We start from the raw sequence: 19,347 nt of genomic DNA, 5'->3' as shown, positions 1-19,347 counted from the left end.
TCTCCTTCTGATCACCACAGCATTCTCACTCTGGTCACCACTGCTCTCTCCCTCTGATCACCACTGCCCTCTCACTCTGATCACCACTGCCCTCTCACTCTGATCACCACTACCCTCTCCTTCTGATCACTACAGCATTCTCACTCTGATCGCCACAGCATTCTCACTCTGGTCACCACTGCTCTCTCCCTCTGATCACCACTGCCCTCTCACTCTGATCACCACTGCCCTCTCACTCTGATCACCACTGCCCTCTCACTCTGATCACCATCACCCTCTCACTCTGGTCACCACAGCTCTTTCCCTCTGATTACTATTGTCCTCTCGCTCTAATTACCACTGCCATCTTTCTCCAGTCAGCAAACCACTTTTAGTGACGTAGCTTAGTTCTATGACAAGTTATTTTTTCAGCTACAGAAGATAAATAATGTTAAATCACCGTATAAAACCAATCAGCCTATGGTGGTTTTGTGAAATATTTGAAAATATTTCTTGATATGTCCATTGGAAAAGCAGGATAATTAAATTTTATTAATTGACGTACTAAAGCTTCAGGAGAAGAAGTTTGGTGCCACCTGCTGTACAAATCCAGTACTGACTGAGCATGTGTCAGCGTCCAGTTACAGCTCCTGTTTGCTACACAACGGCACATTGTTAACTTCTGTTTCTGGTAAACATGCTCTGAATTCCCACTCATTTTAAGTAAGTAAGGCCACCCTCAGAGTGGAGGAGCAACACCTTATATTCTGTCTGTGTGGCCTCCAACCTGATGGCAGAAGTATCAATGTCACCTTCAGGTAAAAAACATTTTCCCTCCCCCTCCCCTCTTCTATTCTCCACTTTTAGCTCCTACCCTTTCTCACCTGCCTATCACCTCCCCCTCAGTCCTCTCCTCCTTTCCTTTCTTATCAGATTCCTTCTTCTCTGGCCCTTCACCTTTCCTACCAGCTTGGGTTCACCTATCATTTGCTAGCTATCCTTCTTCCCCCCTCCCCCACACCACCACAACCTTTATATTCTGGCGTCTCTCCCCTTCCTCTTCAGTCCTGAAACAGGGTCTCGGCCCAAAATATTGATTGTTTATCCATTTCCATAGATGTTGCCTGACCTGCAGAGTTCCTCCAGCATTTTGTGTATGTTGCTTTGCATTTCCATGTTTATAGTATGTGAACTATACCAGAATTGATTGTGGTTTGGTGCCAAGTGTAAACCACAGGACAATACCATAACAGACAACATAAGAGCAACCAATAATTTACAACATGATAGTGCAAACAGCCATGAGTAATCAACAATCAGCAGAACTGTCAAGTCTATAATCAAACTGTGAACGTGTGAATGAGCTCAATAATTATCCACAGAACAAGGAGAGCAGGAAAGGCCATTTCACAGAAGCTGTGCAGGGATGTTGTTTTTTTGCCCAGCTCTTACCATCCTTTCATGAACAATTTACCCCCCCCCCTAACAGTGATGTTCACTTCAGTACATTATTGTACAGAAATAGCAATTATTTTTTCAAATGATGGGTGAAATGGTTCCGATGGAAACATAGGAACAGAGTTCCATATATACGAGCGTGGGCAGCAGTGGTTAGCGTAATGTGTACAACACCAATGACCAGCAATCGCCGCTGTCTGTAACGAGTTTACACATTCTTCCCGTAACTCATTGGGGTTAGTTTTCAAAGTTCAAAGTAAATTTATTATCTAAGTACATATACATCACCGTATTCATTTTCTTTTGTGTATACTCAATAAATCTGTAGAATGATAACTATAACAGAGTCAATGAAAGACTGCCCAACTTGTCAGTGTGCAGGAAACAACAAACTGGCCAAATATAAAAAGAAAGAAATAATAATAATAATAAATATCAGGAACATGAGATGAAGAGTCCATAGGTTGTGGGAACCTTTCAATGAAAGATTCTTGACCTGAACGGGACAAACAAGTGAGGTTTATCCCCTTTGGTTCAAGAGCCTGATGGTTGAAAAGTAACATCTGTTCCTGAACCTGGTGGTGTGAGTCCCGAGGCTCCTGTACCTTCTTCCTGATGGCAGCAGCGAGAAGAGAGCATGCCCTGGGTGGTGGAGGTCCCTGAAGATGGATAATGTTTTCCTACAACAGCGCTCCATGCAGATGTGTTCAGACCTATAATGGTCTGGGCTGTATCCACTACTTTTTGTAAGACTTTCAAGATAATCATGAATTAATTCACAGATGGAGAGAAAGAAATGATAATTAGCAAGGTTTAGGTATATCTGGAGGGAGCAGGGATAGGAGAGGGAAAAGACGAGTTACCCAAAATTATTAAGCTCAACTTTGATAGAGGAGCTATTTCTTGACTCTAATTGGGCATCACTAGTACAATGTAGGAGACTGAAGCATAGATTCCAGAGTGGGAATAGGACAAAGGAAGCTGAAAGACTCAAGTCACCTTCTGGATTAAAGAAATTACCATTCTGTGTTCGGTTTCTCCACTGTAATGGAGATCACATCATGAGCAGTACATCAAATTGGAAGACGTGAAGTATATTGGTACTTGCAGAAGGACTGAGTAAGTATGTTGTGGAGCCCACAGATGTTGGGAAGGGAAGAAGTTAAATTGAAAGACAAGTTTATTGTCATCCGTACAAGTCCATGCCTACACAGATGCAATGAAAAACTTACAGCAGCATCGTAAGAATGATCCCAGGAATGAAAGGGTTAACATATGTGGGGCGCTTGATGGCTCTGGGCTTGTACTCGCTGGAACTTAGAAGAATAAGGTGTGGAATCTCATTGAAACCTACCAAATATTGAAAGGGCTATTTAGAGTGGATGGAGAGAAGATGTTTCCTAAAGTGGGGAAGTCTAGAACCAGAGGGCAAAGCCTCAGAATGGAGGCATGTCCCTTTAGAATAGAGATGGTGGAATTTCTATAGCCAGAGGATGGTGAATTCATTGCCACAAATGGCCTTGGAGGCCAACACTGGGCATATTTAAAGTGAAGATTGATAGGTTCTTGGTTTGTAAGGGTGCTAAAGGTGATGGGGAGGCAGGAGAATGGGGGTTGAATGGGATAATAAATCAGCCATGATAGAATGGTGGAGCCAAATCAAATGGGCCGAGTGGCCCAATTCTTCTTCTATGTCTTTTGGTCTTATCACAGGCACATAGTATCATATATGCAACATTAAAAAAATACAATTTTAGATGAAACAATCAGGACATAAAATGGTCAGGAATTGCATCTCCTGAGGTGCCATGGGAGAGTGGCGTGAGAGTGTTGATGGAGATGGTGGGGGAGCCAGGGAGAGGCAGAAGCATCACTTCCATCTGAGGCACTCGGACAGGAAAAGAGTGGAGGGCTGCAGGCCTAGTGCAGTGAGTGTAGATAGGGATCAGAGTTAGCGTGGATGAGTTGGGCTGGGGCGCTCAGGTCTGTGTTAGACAGTTCTATGGCTCTATAAAAGGGGAAGGCAGGGACGCTCTATCCTGAACTATCAGCTCCTGTCAATTTAATCCTTTACCTCACTCCCAATTTGACCTCTCTCCAACCTCCTGTGTTGGTCTATCAATGTCCAATATAAACTCCAAGAACAGCACATTATTTCCCAATGGTATATTTCATCCCACAGGATTTAACAATTTCAGAGCATCGTTTTTTTATTCTGCAGATGTAGTCAAACCTTTGTTTCGATTTAATCCGTTTTTTCCTTCCATTTCCCGTGGACAGATTATAAAGTGATTTTTTTTATCAACTTTGCTCTCCCCCATCACAAATATTCTCTCCACGCATTTCTCTCCGTGACATAGAAGGCTCGATTTCTCACATTTCTAGTTCTGATTAAAGGTCCCTGATCTGAATTATCAGCTCTGTTTCTTTCCCTTTGAGCGTGTTTGATGTGCTTGAATCCATCTGCCGTTTTCCATTGTTCCAATGGGCACATTGGTGCTCAAATCACTATAATGCGTAAGCCCCACAAATTTAATGTATAATCTATGTCACAGATATCAGTGCTGGTTGAAACACAATTCATGTGACATTTCCATGACTTCAGTTGCCATTTTGTTTATCCCTTCCTCACTTTATGGTAATTAATGAATGACTAAATGAGCCTCTTTATCATATTATATTTTATGCATTTAATAATGTGTTATAGAAGCACTCAACTAACGAGATAATTGTCACGGGGAACCATTGGTCACCGGACATGCTGATGAATTCAATAGCGCCACACGGTGGAGCTGTTGTATTTGTAAGCAGGGAGCAAACAAAGAACTAATTTGAGTGTCTGAGTCACGGAGCGACACTGCAGGGAAAGAGGACCTGCAGCCATTGAGTCTCTTCCAACCATTTGCACATTAATACCACTTTTTCTTCTTTTTATATTATCATCAGCTCTCTCCAGATTCTGCCACTTATCCACAGACTGTGGCTAAATAACCTTACTTTCAGTTATTTATTTATTGAGGTACAACGCAGAATAGGCCCTTCCAGCCCTTCGAGCCTCACCGCCAATCCTCGGATTTAATCCTAGCCTAATCGCGGGACTATTTACAATGACTAACTAACCTACTGAGCGGACTGTGGGAAGAAACCGCAGCACTCAGAGAAACCCACGCGGTCACGGAGAGAACGTACAAACTCCTTACAGGCAGCGGCAGGAATTGAACCCTGCTTGCCTGTACTGTAAAGCTTTGTGCTAACTACTATATCACCTAAATCTTTGGGATGTGATTTACATGGGACACTGATCCACAAGTTTAGAGCTCAAGAGATCTAGGACAAATTGGAAAACTGGATTGACAATCGCATTGGAGTCAGAGTCAGAGGTTGATAGTAGAGGGTTGTTTTAGTGACTAAATCAGAGGTTCCTGACCTTTACTATGCTATGGACTCCTGCCATTAACCAAGGGAGCCATGGATCACACATTGGATTAGATAGTGGTAACCAGTGATGTTCCACAAAGATCGATGGTGTGTCCTTGCTGTATGTAATATACATGACTGACTCAGACGATGGATGTGGGAGGTCAATGATTTGAAGATTGGTGGAGGTGAGATATGAATACATTGGTGAAATAGCAGATAGAGCTTTATCCAGACAAACATGACAAGACACATTTTGGGAGCGCATGTTGCCAATTTTATTTCAACACCTGATAAGCCACACCAGGCCTGTGTAATAACTATACTTTAATAAATTGTGGTTAGTTTGAGCAACTCCGGGAGTCATTATGTGTTCCCTTTCTGGTTTTGCAGTGTCCAAAATCCTCTGCGCACTGCAGATGAACGTGGCTGGAGTTTGACAAGCCTTCTCTAAGTCTCTGAATCTTCTTTCCATAGTCACTTTAGCCACGTGGGGTGCAATTGCCACATGTTTATGCTTCTGCAATTTAGCTGTCGATCCCGACTACACAGTGCCCAAGGTGCCTGTTATCAGAGCACCCGTATCTGCTTTCTCTGTGCTCAGTGGTACAGGCATGTTCAGCACAGTGGTAAGCTGTGTCAGCCATGCTCCCACGCTGACATTAACCAGGTGCTCTAATGTCAGTGTGACCGCACAACCCTCACCGCCCCACTGCTCAGCGTCCCACCACGTTGACCAAGTCACTTTCTTTCCAGTTCTTATATTTAACTCTTTCTCTCAATGCCTTTCTACACCAGGGGTTCCCAATCAGTTTTTTGCCATGGACCAATACCATTAAGCAAGGGGTCCGTGGACTCCAGGTTGCAACGCTTGGTTTACACGGTAATAGGACTTAGACATGCACTGTGAATGGAAGGGCTTTGAAAAACAGAGACACCTGGACTACAAGTCTACAGATGGTTAACATGGTTGGGATTGTAAATGGGATACTGACCTTTATTTGTCAGGGCATTGAATACTGGCAACATGACAACTGGTTAAGTTTGCAGACAACACAAGAATCAGCAAGAGTTTAGATTGTGAGAAGTGTAGTGAAAAGCTACATTAGGAAAGATTTTTGAAATGTGAATGGGGAGATGGCAGACAGAGTTTAACCCAGACAACACACAGAAAAAGGTGGAAGAACTCAGCGGTATCACAGAGATGAGAAAATCTGCAGATGCTGGAAATCCAGAGCTATGAACACAGGATGCTGGAGGAACTCAGCAGGCCAGGCAGCATCTATGGAAGGAAATAGAGACTCAATGTTTCAGGCTGAGACTTACATCTTCGCCATCTCACTGCAGATAATGATCTGGCTTTTGATTCCTCTTACTGAAGTGCACAGTTTCACATCTCCCACCTTAAATTCCATGTGCCAGGATTCATTCCGTCTATCTGTATCCTGCTGCAGAATCACAATGTTGTCATGATGACATTCCCTACAGATATATTTGTAGAGCTGTACAGCATGGAAAAGCTCTCCAGTCCGTACATGACCATGGCGACAAAGACGTGAATTTAATCTGATCACATTTCCCACCATATGGCCCATATCCCTCTGAACTCATGTCTCCATTTACCTGTCCACACACTTCTTAAACATATCTAATATACCTGCCTTAACCACTTCTTCTGTCAATTGTTTCCATATATCTACCAAATCCTGTGTAAAATAAAAATTCCCTTAAGGTTCTCATCAAACTGTTCACCTCTAAGCTTAAAATTATATCCTCAGGTTTTGATTTTTCAGCCCTGGAAAAAACACCGCTCACCTCATCTAAACTCCTGATGATTTTATATAATTCTATGATTTTATATTTATCTGCCCCTAATGACCATGAAGTCGACATGAGAGGATTCTTCAGGACGATAAATTCACATAAAACATCTGATCCAGATGGGATACATGGCCAAGTGTTAAAGAGCTACGCTGATCAACTTGTTGGATATCACTGATATCGCTAACCTCTCACTTCGGCAGTCTGAGATACCCAAATGCTTCAAGCAGGCTTCAATTATACCAGTGCCTAAGAAGAATTTGGTAACCTGTCTCAATGTCTATCATCCAGCAGAAATAACATCCACTGTGCTTTGAGAGGTTGATGATGAAATATATCAATTTCTGCCTGAAAAGTGATTTGAATCTGTTCCAATTTGTCTACTATCGCAACAGGGCAATAGTAGATGCCATTTCATTGACTCTTCACTCCACCCTAGAACATCTGGACAGTGAAGATGCATATATCAGGAGACTTTTCATTGACTAGATATTGGCATTCAATGCTATCACCAAAACTAATCAGTAAGCTTCAAGACATTGGCTTCAATACCTCCTTGTTCAACTGAGTCCTTAGTTTCCTCTCTTGCAGACCCCAGTCAGTTCAGATTGGCAACATCTCCTCGATAATCTCCATCAGCACAGGTGCACCACAAGGGTATGTGCTAAGATCCCTGGTTTAGTTACTTTATAATTATGACTCCGAAGATAAGCAAGATCTCCAACACTATATTTAAGTTTGCTGACAACACCTCGGTATTTGGCCAAATCAAAAGTGGTGATGAATCAGCATATAGAAGGACATTGAAAATCTGGCTGAGTGGTGCCACAACAACAAACTCTCACTCAATGTCAGCAAGACCGAGGAGCTGATTACATCAGGAGGAGAAAATAAGATGTCCATGAGCCAGTTCTCGTCAGTGGATATATGAGGAGAGTGTCAGCAACTTTAAATTCCTCAGTGTTATCATTTCAGAGCATCTGTCCTGCGTCCACAATGCAATTTCCATTACAAAGAAAACACAGTAACACCTCTCCTTGCAAAGATTTGGCATGCAATCAAAAACTTTGACAAACTTCTATAGATGTGCAGTGAAGAGTATATTGACTGGTTGCATCACATCCTGGTATGGAAACATCAATATCCTTGAACCGAAAAGCCTACAAAAAGTAATGGATACGCCCAGCCCATCATAGGTAAAGCCCTCCCCACTATTGAACACATCTACATGCAGAAAAGCAATATCCATCATCAGGGATCCCCACCAACCTGGTCATGCTCTCTTCTCACTGTTCCCATCAGGAAGAAGGTACAGGAGCCTCTGGACCCACATTATCAGGGTCAGGAACAATTATTGCCCCTCAACTATCAGGCTCTTGAACCAAAGGGGATGATGTCACTCAACTTCACCCTCCTCATTACTGTACTGGACTGTTCCCACACCTGTGGATTTACTTTCAAGAACTCTGCATCTCAAGCCCTCGTTATTTGTTGCCATGTTCTTGGCATCTATTGTTGATTTATTTGTTGTTATTATGTTTTTAGTTTTTCTCAGCTCAAGCTGGTAAAACCTGAGGTATGGGCATTGCCAAGCACACTTATTTCTCAATTGCTAGGAACTCTCAGACAATCCTCATCATGTTTCTTATTGAGGTTTTCTGGAGATTTACATAAATATTGCTGTGTAGGTCCAACTGAGATGATACCAGCTGTAGATATTACTATCGAGACAATGCATTCTCTGTTCATGTTCTATAATCTATCAATTTCCACTTTTAATTCAGCATATTTCTACGGATTTTCACTTATTGATTTCTGTATGTTATGTCTGTTTGGGATGGCTATATAAGTTGTTGTTGCTCATTTGTCCTGTATTATTATATCGGGATGGTAATAATGGATAGTCCTCTGTAATAATGGATCAGTCACAATATAATAATCTGTAGGACCCTGCCTCTAAAACTGGATCAGGCTTGTAGTTATAGTAATGTATGGTTTCTTTAATTAATTTGTATTTTAAAGCAAGAGTTTGGCCAAAGTTTTAAAGCAATGCTTGCCACATGATTGCGCTTGTGTCGATAATTAGATCGAGTTAAACTACTGCTGACCCGCTGGTGGCATAGTGGCATCAGTGCTGGACTTCGAGTCCAACAGTCACAGGTTCGAATCCAGCCGGCTCCTTTGCACGCTTTCCATCCGTGCTGGGTTAAGCATCAAGCTAGAAACTTGGCCTCGTAAAAATAAGAAAGCCTGCTAAAAAAAACGTTGTCATGACGGCGTCCCGATGACTCCACTCAGAGTTAAGGGCTTAAAAAAAACTGCTGTTTGGTCTTGTAACGTGTAGGATTGTTGCCGGTTTTTCTTTGCATTTTCTGCATTTAGCATCTTGAATTTGTTCTTTTTTTATTTATTTTTAATATTTTTGTGTTAACCATCTGGTCCTGTAGAAACTCCTCTCTTTCTGGGAAGAGGTCTCCAACTCTCAGTCAGGTGTTCAATGTTTCCTTGTCTACACCTAGTCTGCCCAAATCGCGGGGATGTCTTCCATGGAGGGTCAAGTTCTTCCATTGATTAATATTTTCTTCTGCAGTGATAATTTCTTCAATTTTCTGGCTTTCATTTAAGATTATCAGAATTGCAAACGCTCATGGAGTGCTGAATCCTATTTTTGTTATATTTTCAATATATCCTTAGAAGTTTTAACGGACTGCTATGTAAATGTTTTATGTCTGTTATTTCTCTTCCTCCTTCTGTCCTAGTTAGAGTTCATCTAAGTGCATTTGAGCGTACATGGTACTTTGTAAAATTTGTCACTTCAATGCTTATTTTTCTTTCTAAATTTTCCAAATTGGTTTTGAACCAAGATATTATGACAAAAGAATACATTAATATAAGTATTGTGAAAGTGTTTACTGCCTTTGTTTTCCTTTTACTGTTGAACTCTGTTCAGCACATCTTCTTAAGCCTTAAGTAAATCATGTCGAAAGTTTTTGCTTTACCACACCATGATCTACTTTCTTTGCTTGGTGACCATCCCAGATACTTATCCGTTTCATATTCATCCATCGGTTGTATTGTATCCTGCTGTTCTGTTTGGTATCCAAAAAGCTCTATTGCACCTTTCTTTATGTTTAATTTTCTGCACTTATCTAGTCCAAAGTTCATGTTTATATTTTTAGAAAACAGTTTTACTATTTGAATTAATTGCTTTCGCTTTACTGATGAAGAAGAGTGTAATTTCTAATCATCCATGTATAGAAGATATTATTGCTTATTATCTTCTCTCAGCTCAAGATGGTAAAACCTGAGGTGCAGGCATAGCCAAGCAAACTCATTTCACAAATGCTACTAGATTTTGGACTATTCTAGTCATGGTTAGTATTGTGGCTTTTTAGAAATTTACATAAATAATGCTGTGTGGGTCTAATTGTATAATGCTATTTTGTAATGACTTTGGGATGATACCAGCTGTAGAGATTCCTATTGGGATGATGTCTACCCTGTTCATGTTCCACAGTCTTACAATTTCCTCTTTTAATTCCGCATTTTTCTGGTGTTATTGACAAATCGATTTCCATAAGTTATATGTGTTTGGAATGGCTATATCTGGTAATAAGTTGTTCTTGCTTGTTTATCCTGTAATATTACTTCCAGACGGCTATTACAGATTGTCATATCTGTAATAATCGATTGGTGGTAATATAATTTGTAGGACTTTAACTTTAAAAGTGGATCAGGCTGGTATTTTTTGTAAGATATGGCATCTTTTATGGGTTGTTGGTATTATTATTATTATTATTATTATTGATGTTATTTCTTTTTGTATTTGCACACTGTGTTGTCTTTTGCACATTGGCTGTTTGTCCATCCTTTTGGGGTGGCCTTTAATGATTCTATAGTGTTTCCTGTATTTACTGTGAATGACCTCAAGAAGATTAATGCCAATGTTGTAAATGGTAACATAATGGTACTAGGATAACAAATTTCTTTGAACTTTTGATTAACCCTATACCCTGCCTTGAATGTCAACCTTTCAATGTGAATCACTTCACACTTTTCCAGATTGGTCTATCTGCCACTTCCCAGCCTCGCTCTGTATCCTATCAATGTCGGGATTACTGCCTGTGCCACACGACAGTAAGTATCGGAATAGCATGAGGTGGAGGTTAAATGCGTGGCTGAGAGATTGGAGCAGGAGGCAGGGATTCAGATTTCTGGATCACTGGGACCTCTTTTGGGTATGCATGACCTGTACAAAAAGGATGGGTTGCACTTGAATCCAAGGGGGACCAATATCCTGGCAGTGAGGTTTGCTAAGGCTATTGGAGAGAGTTTAAGCTAGAATTTGCTGAGAGGTGGAAACTGAACTGAAGAGATGGAACGAGGGGCGGTTGGCTCACGAATGCAGAAAGGTTGTAGGCAGTGTGAGAGGGAGGATAGGCAGGTGATAGAGAAGGGACACACTCAGACAGGCAGTTTGAGATGTGTCTATTTTAATGCAAGGAGTATCATGAACAAAACAGATGAGCTTAGAGGGTGGATCAGTAATTAGAGCTATGATGTTACGGCCAATACAGAGACTCGGATGGCTCACGGACAGGAATAGCTACCTAGAGCGCCAGGCTTTAGATGTTTCAGAAAGGACAAGCAGGAGGGCAAAAGAGGTGGGAGTGTGGCACTGCTGATCAGAGATAGTGTCACAGTTGCAGAAAAGGAGGAAGTCATCGAGGGATTGTCTACTGAGTCTCTGTGGGTGGAAATTAGAAACAGTTTGGGGTCAATAAATCTACTGGGTGCTTTTTATAGACCACCCAATAGTAACAGGAAAATCGAGGAGCAGGTAGGAAGATAGATTCTGGAACAGTGTAATAATAACAGGGTTGTTGTGATGGGAGATTTTAATTTCCCCAATATTGATTGGCATCTCCCTAGAGCAAAGGGTTTAGATGGGGTGGAGTTTGTTAGGTGTGTTCAGGAAGGTTTCTTGAAACAATAAGCCTACAAGAGGAGAGGTTGTACTTGATCTGGCATTGAGAAATGAACCAGGTCAGGAGTCATGTCTCTCAGTGGGAGACAATTTTGGAGGTAGTGATCACAATTCTATCTCCTTTACCATAGCATAGGAGAGGGATAGCAGCAGACAAGTTAGGAAAACGTTTAATTGGAGTAAGGAGAAATATGAAGCTTTTAGGCAGGAATTTGAAAGTATAAATTGGTAACAGATATTCTCAGGGAAGTGTACAGCAGAAATGTGGAAAATGTTCAGGGGATATTTGTGTGACGTTCTGCATAGGTACATTCCAAAAATCTAGTCAAGAAGAAAAGAAAAGCTTATGAAAAGTTCAAAAGACTAGATAATGATAGAGATCTAGAAGATAATAAGGTTAGCAGGAAGGAGCTTAAGAATGTAATTAGGAGAGCCAGAAGGGGCCATAAGAAGGTCTTCGCAAGCAGGATTAAGGAAAACCCCAAGGTATTCTACAGGTATGTGAAGAGCAAGAGGATAAGAGAATGAGGATGAGAGAATAGGACCTATCAAGTGTAACAGTGGAAAAGTGTATATGGAATCGGAGGAGGTAGCAGAGGTACTTAATGAATACTTTGCTTCAGTATTCACCACAGAAAAGGACCTTGGTGATTGTAGGGATGACTTACAATCCCTTTCAGGGATGACTGAAAGGCTTAAGCAAATAGACATTAAGAAAGAGGATGTGCTCAAACTTTTGGAAAGCATCAAGTTGGATAAGTCACTTGGACCAGACAAGATATACCCCGGGCTACTTTGGAAGGCGAAGGAGATTGCTGAGCTTCTGTCAATGATCTTTGCATCATTAATGAGGACGGGAGAGGATCCTGAGGATTGGAGGGATGCAGATGTTGTTCCCTGTTCAAGAAAGGGAATAGAGATAGCCCAGGAAATTATAGACCAGTGAGTCTTACTTCAGTGTTGGTAAGTTGATGGAAAAGATCCTGAGAGGCAGGATTTATGAACATTTGGAAAGGTATAATATGATTACAAATAGTCAGCATGGCTTTGTCAAAGGCAGGTCATGCCTTACAAAGCTGATTGAATTTTTTGAGGATAAGACTAAACACGTTGATGAAGGTAGAATAGTAAATGTAGTGTATATGGATTTCAGCAAAGCATTTGGTAAGCTACCCCATGCAAGGCTTATTGAGAAAGTAAGGAGGTATGGGACCTAAGAGGACCCTGCTTGTGGATCGAGAATTGGCTCCCAGAAGGCAAAGAGTGGTTGTAGATGGGTTATATTCTGAATGGAGGTCGGTGACCAGTGGTGTGCCTCAGGGATCTGTTCTGAGACCCCTTCTGTTTGTGATTTTTATAAATGACCTGGATGAGGAAGTGGAAGGATGGGTTAGTAAATTTGCTGATGACACAAAGATTGGGGGTGTTGTGGATAGTGTGGAGGGCTGTTAGAGGTTATAACGGGACATCGATAGGATGCAAAACTGGGCTGAGAAGTGGCAGATGGATTTCAACCCAGATAAGTGTGAGGTGGTTCATTTTGGTAGCTCAAATATGACAGGCACATGTAGCTTAGAAAAATAGAGGGCTATGGGTAATCCTAGGTAACTTCTAAAGTAAGTACATGTTCAGCAATCATTGTGGGCCAAAGGGCCTGTATTATGCTTTAGGTTTTCGATGTTTCTATGTTTCTAATGTCCCGTTCTAAACTTCAACAATCTTTTACGCTGTCCACAATACCACCAACCCTCTCGTCATATGCAAGCTCACTAACCCGCTCTTGCAGTTCCTCATCCAAGTCATTGATTGGTCCTTCCAATATATAACACTTCACTTTTATTTAAATTAAATTCTAATTCCCGTTCCTTAGCCCATGTACCAAGGTGATCGAGATCCCAAAACAATCCGTAGTCGTGCTTTTCACAATCTACAACACTATCTATTTTAGTGACATCTGCAAACTCATTAGCCTCTATTGAGGATGCTATATAACTATTCAGTGGTATCTTTGACCTGGAAACCAGGGAGTCATGTCTATAGTCACAGAGATGTCTATCCTTTTGAAACTGATTTAAATGGTAACATGGTACTCTAGTGGTTAGTGCTATAAGATCAGGGTTCAATTCCCACTGCTGTCTGTAAGGAGTTGTATGCTTGTCCCATGACCATGTGTGTTTCCTCTTACACTCCAAAGAGGCACATTAAAGTTAGAGAGTTTTGGGCATGCTCTGTTGGTACCAGAAGTGTCAACACTTGCAGGCTGCCCAGCTCAATCCTTGCTGATTTGATCTGATGCAGAACTCTGCTTTGATGCACGTTTGACAAATAGAGCTAATCTTAATCTGGAGCTGGGTGTGGGAGAAGTGAGTCTAGTTTATGGATCGGGGGTGGGGAGAGCTGAGTTTAGTGTAAAGAATTCTCATCTGGGAGAATTGTCATCTTATCCCGGATGTCTCTACCAAGATGTGATGTTCCAGGATAGGTTATAGGGGATAGGTGTGCATTTTCTCCCAATCACTTCATTAATCAAGAACAGTAGTGTGACGCTATTACAGCTTGGGGTGCTGGTGATCAGAGTTCGTTCCTGGTATCTTCTATAAGAAGTCTCTGAATGTCTTCCCAGTAGAATGCATGCATTTTCTCCAGGTACTCCAGTTTCTTCCCACAGTCTAAAGACATACCAGGTAGGCTAACTGTTCATTTTAAGTTGTCCCACGATTAGGTTGGGGATAAAATCGGTGTTGGTGGGTAGTGCGGCTCACAGAGCCAGAAGTTCTAGTTCTGTGTTGTACCTTTCAATAAAACAAAATAAAAACCAGGCCTCTGCAGCCTACCTACCATTCAACGTTATTACGTTTAACTTCCCCAAGCCTCAGCCCTTCATCTGTGCCTTTTCCCCATGGGATTTCATTCCCTGTCTTTTTAAAAGGTGTCCACTTCCTCTTTAACTGGCTGCAGTGGTGCCACCTCCTTGTGGTGGAGAATTCCAGAGCTTCACCATCCTTTTTGAGAAGTTGCTCCTCATTAGCACAGTTTTAAATGACAGTTGCCTAATATTGTAGCACTGCTGCCTGGATCGAGAATCTCTCACACGTGGAGATATCTCAACATCCACACTCCATTGGCCTCTCAGAATCCATATTTTTTTAATAAGATCATCTTTTTTTCTTCTGAACTCTAAAGAATATGGATCTTGTTCATTTCATCTCAGGAATTAGGTAAATGAATTTTTCTGTACAATGCCAGTATGTCCCTTCTTAAATAAGGGTGCCCAAGTGGTGTTCACTTGTCCAGGTGTGACCTCAGCAGTACCCTTCTCACACAGAGAATGGTTAATAACTAACATCTACTGTCAGATGAAGTGATGGAATCCAACACACTCCTGCCATGGCGACTCCACTCAAACCTAACTTCTTTTTATTGACCCTTACCAATTGCTTAATTACCCAATTAATTTCCAACTAACAATTTCCAGTTGTGTCTCTTTTGGGCTCCTGCTGCATTAGGCTGAACTGTAAATTCTGACAGGTACCGCTTTTGAAATCTCCCATTCCAAGGAACAGCTCCTGCTACCTGACACGGAAGTTCAAAGTGCAAAGTAAATTAATTATCAGAGTTGATTAATCAGTTGATTAATTAATCAGATTATTAATTAACAATATCAGAGTTGTATTGTATATGCATACTTTGGCAATAAAATGAACCTTTGAACCTTCATATCTTTGATATATGTCATCATGTATAATCCTGTGGTTCTTTTTTTTGCAGGCAACCTCAATAAATCCATAACAGAATAATAAGCATAATAGAATCAATGAAAGACCGCACCAACTTGGTTGGTGCCATTGAACCAGCACATATTCATCCACCATCCAGTCCTGATGAAGGGAGGGTCTTGGCCCCAAAGAGCAACTGCTTATTCCTCTCCATCAATGCTGCCTGACCTGCAGATTTCCTCCAGCATTTTGTTGTGCTTTAATCAATAAGTATTGATTGACTGGCCATTCAGATAAAACAGTGTAATATTATTGCATTTTTCACATCCCTTCATGCTCGGCCAACTGTATAATGAAGGCAAAATGCTACAAAATCTCCAGCGAGACCCCACTTACACATAGTAACTCCACTTTGCTAGAAACATTGTCCAAGTGACCAATTCCATACTCTTAAAAAAAGCACTAATCTCAAAGCACCTGGTAGGAGGAAGAACGGATTCCAAGATGTGTTCAAGTCCTCCTTGAAAAAATATATTTTCATGGACTCCTGCGAATCTCTGGTCCATCGTCACTCAAACTACAGAAGGAGATTTCGGTTGGTATCAAGAACATCAAGTCTGTGCATCTGAAACTCAATGAAGGTCCATGTAAGTGGCAGATTGAGCAATTCAAATTATAGATTCAGAGTCACAGAGCATGTAAGCAGGCCTTCAGCCCAACTGATCCATGCCAACCCATGTGCCCATCTGAGCTTGTCCCATTGGCTCATATTTGGTCCTTTTCCTCTCCAAATCTTTCCTCCTGTTTGGTTAGTCCTCATCCAAGCAAGTTTCCGCTCTCTCACTTTGTTTACATCAAGTTCCAGTCCTTACTCAGAACAAGACCTTTGTTCTTGTTAAAATTATTTCCCTCTAGTTTTACTTCAATGGCTTCCTTTACCAGGTGATCCCAAAAGCCATTGGTGTGGCACAGTAGTCTCGTGTCATTGATGTCAATCCTACAGCCATTGCAAATGCACTGTTCTGCTACCGACAATTTCAATGGATAAGCTAAATGGATACCCCACCTGTGCTCCTTGATACGGGTTTCCACCGTGTGTCGTATCAGGCCGATGTATGCTACTCCGCTTTCACAGGTAATCCTGTAAATGCCAATGGGTCAGATATGACCTGGGACTCACGCTGGCTAGAGGCATACAACATTAAGAAGGTATAGATAGGGTAAATACAAGCAGGCCTTTTCCACTGTGGTTGGGTAAAAGGTCATGAGTTAAAGGTGAAAGGTGAATTGTTTAAGGGTAACATGGAGAGGAAATTCTTCACTCAGAGAGTGTAATGAGCTGCCAGAACAAGTGGTGAATGAGAGTTTGATTTCAACGTTTAAGAGAAATTGAGATACTAACATGGATGGGGTGGATATGGAAGGCAATTTTCCAGGGATAGGTCAATGGAACTAGGCAGATAAATAGTTCAGCATAGACTAGATGGGCCAAAGGTCCTATTTCTGTAGTGTAGTGTTCTGTGAATTTATGATTCTACAAGAGCTCGGAGCTGGGGTTTTCTCTCTTCGACTGTGATTGATAGAGGCTGTGGGTTTGTGCCAACTTCAGAAATAACATCTCTTCAAGTGATCATCCCAGCTGCAGAATATTAAGCTTTAAAGTTGTATTCTATCTTCTGGAGTGTTCACTGTTAAAGTGCTCTGGTTTCTAAAGGTTCAATCACACAGTGAATACAAACTAAAGAGTTTTTCATCAGGTCAATAGCATTTACATTCTATTACTGTTTAGTAATGAAAATTACAACTAATTTTTTTAATTGTCCCTTAATGGGAGGGAGGTCCACACTTCATTTTCTAATCTGAGTAACATTTTTGTCCTTTCCTTTTACTGTGCAGATGTTTCTTTCTGCACTTGGATGTGATGGTGCTGGAGAAGGTGCAGAAGACATTCACCAGGATGTTGTCTGGGTGGGAGCACTTCAGTCATGAGGAGATATAGGAGAGGCTGGGTATGTACTCCCTGGAGCAGAGGAGATTAAGAGGGGGCATGACTGATGGCACAGTTTGAAGGTGGGAGGGGGATGGAATTTATTAAGAATCCAAGGGGAATAATTTTTTTTTTAAAGTGGTCAAAATATGGGATGAGCTGCCAGAGGAAGTGGTTGAGGGAGGTACATTAACAACATATAAAAGGTTCTTGGACATGCCCATGGATGGGAAAGGCTTGGAGGGATATGGGGAAAAAGGGGAGCAATGGGACCAGTTCAGATGGGAATTTTGGTTAGCATGGATGAGTTGGGCTGAGTGGACTGTTTCAATGCTGAATGACCCTATGACTCCAAGTGTCTATTCTAGGGAAACAGTTGAATCGCTTTGGCAGAGGAGGCTTTGGGCTAAGGGTTGCAAGCCAGATGCCCTCTGATTGTGCGAACATGGTGTGCTGGACAGCCAGTTTGCCTGCTGTATAGCTCTATCTGTAATTTGTTCTTTTCTGTAACAGGATCACTAACTATCTCAAAGATGGTCATGAGCGAATTCTTACCCAAATAAAGAAGTCCAATTCCCTTGTTATGTTGGGTAGAATTACATCCTAGATGAACAAAAATTAATAGTGAACTGCTTTTGCATTACCTTGGGTTATTTGCATGCTTCTGATTTGAAGATATTTTAAATAATTTCCATTTAAGAAAACCAGAAATAATACACATTAGTTTAGGGAAATTGTCTGATTTGCAGATGCCAAGTTAAATATTTCTCAAGAGTCACTCTGACTACATGATGCATGGTTTCAATTAAATAATATTAGAATTATCTGCAGTTAAATTAATGAATAAAGTATAATGTCCCAGAGCACATTGGTATATGATTACATTGTGCCAAAGAGAAAGGTGGTATAACAATTCATAGACTCAGGGATCTAGGAATTGAAAAATACTCCTGCAAGTCGAGAAGAAAAGACATTTGCAGCAGGTTCTCTCGGAAGCTCTCACTACCAAACCCAAAAACAAGAAAGATGCAAACACACTGATGGGATTGCACTACAGACCCCACCTCCTAATGGTCACTGGGACAAAGAGGAACAGATATGCAAGCATATTAGGCAAAGGTGCAAAAGCAACAATTTTCAAATATAGTCAATAAGAGACAGTGTGTGTAATGCTTAGGGAAATCTAAAATCAAACAGATCTCTTGCGGTTCATAAAGAAGCCAAAAAGAACTCAAGAAGAGAATTAGGAGAGAAACAAGGGGACAGAAAACATCCTTGGGACATCGCATTAAGGAGAAACCCAAGGCATTCTATTGATAAATCAAGAGCAAGAGAATAATGATCCAGTTGGACTATTTGAGGATAAAGAAGGGAACACGTGCTTGGAGGCAGAACATTATGAGGTCTTGAATGAATACTTTGCATCAGCATTTACCGAGGAGAAGAATATAGAGGATAGCATGATCAGCGTGGAGATTGCTAATATGCCAATGCATTTTGAGATAAGAGGTATTGTTATGTCTATTACAGCACATGAAGCTTAATAATCAATGAATCAGTGGAATAAATCTGGTTTATTATCATTGACATACGTATATTGTGGCAGCAGTACTGTGTAATATATAAAAATGTGATATAATGCAATAAAAAACTATACATACAAAGTTATATACAAGAGGTGATTGATAAGTTCATGGCCTAAGGTAGAAGGAGTCAGTTTTAGAAAACCTAGCACATTTATTTTTCAACATAGTCCCCTCCTACACTTACACACTTAGTCCAGCGGTCGTGGAGTGTACAGACCTTGGACCTCCAGAAAGTGTCCACAGCAGGGGTGATTGATGAGTTCGTGGCCTAAGGTAAAAGGAGGTGAGTTATACAGCTCTCGTTACATGCACATGCAGTTCAACTCTGAGTGATTATGCAGAAAGTTTGAAGTTAATAACTCATCTCCTTCTACCTTAGGCCACGAACTTATCAAT

This window comes from Hemitrygon akajei, chromosome 27, assembly GCF_048418815.1.
Source record: "Hemitrygon akajei chromosome 27, sHemAka1.3, whole genome shotgun sequence".
NCBI lineage: Eukaryota > Metazoa > Chordata > Chondrichthyes > Myliobatiformes > Dasyatidae > Hemitrygon > Hemitrygon akajei.
This window is presented reverse-complemented; position numbering follows the sequence as displayed.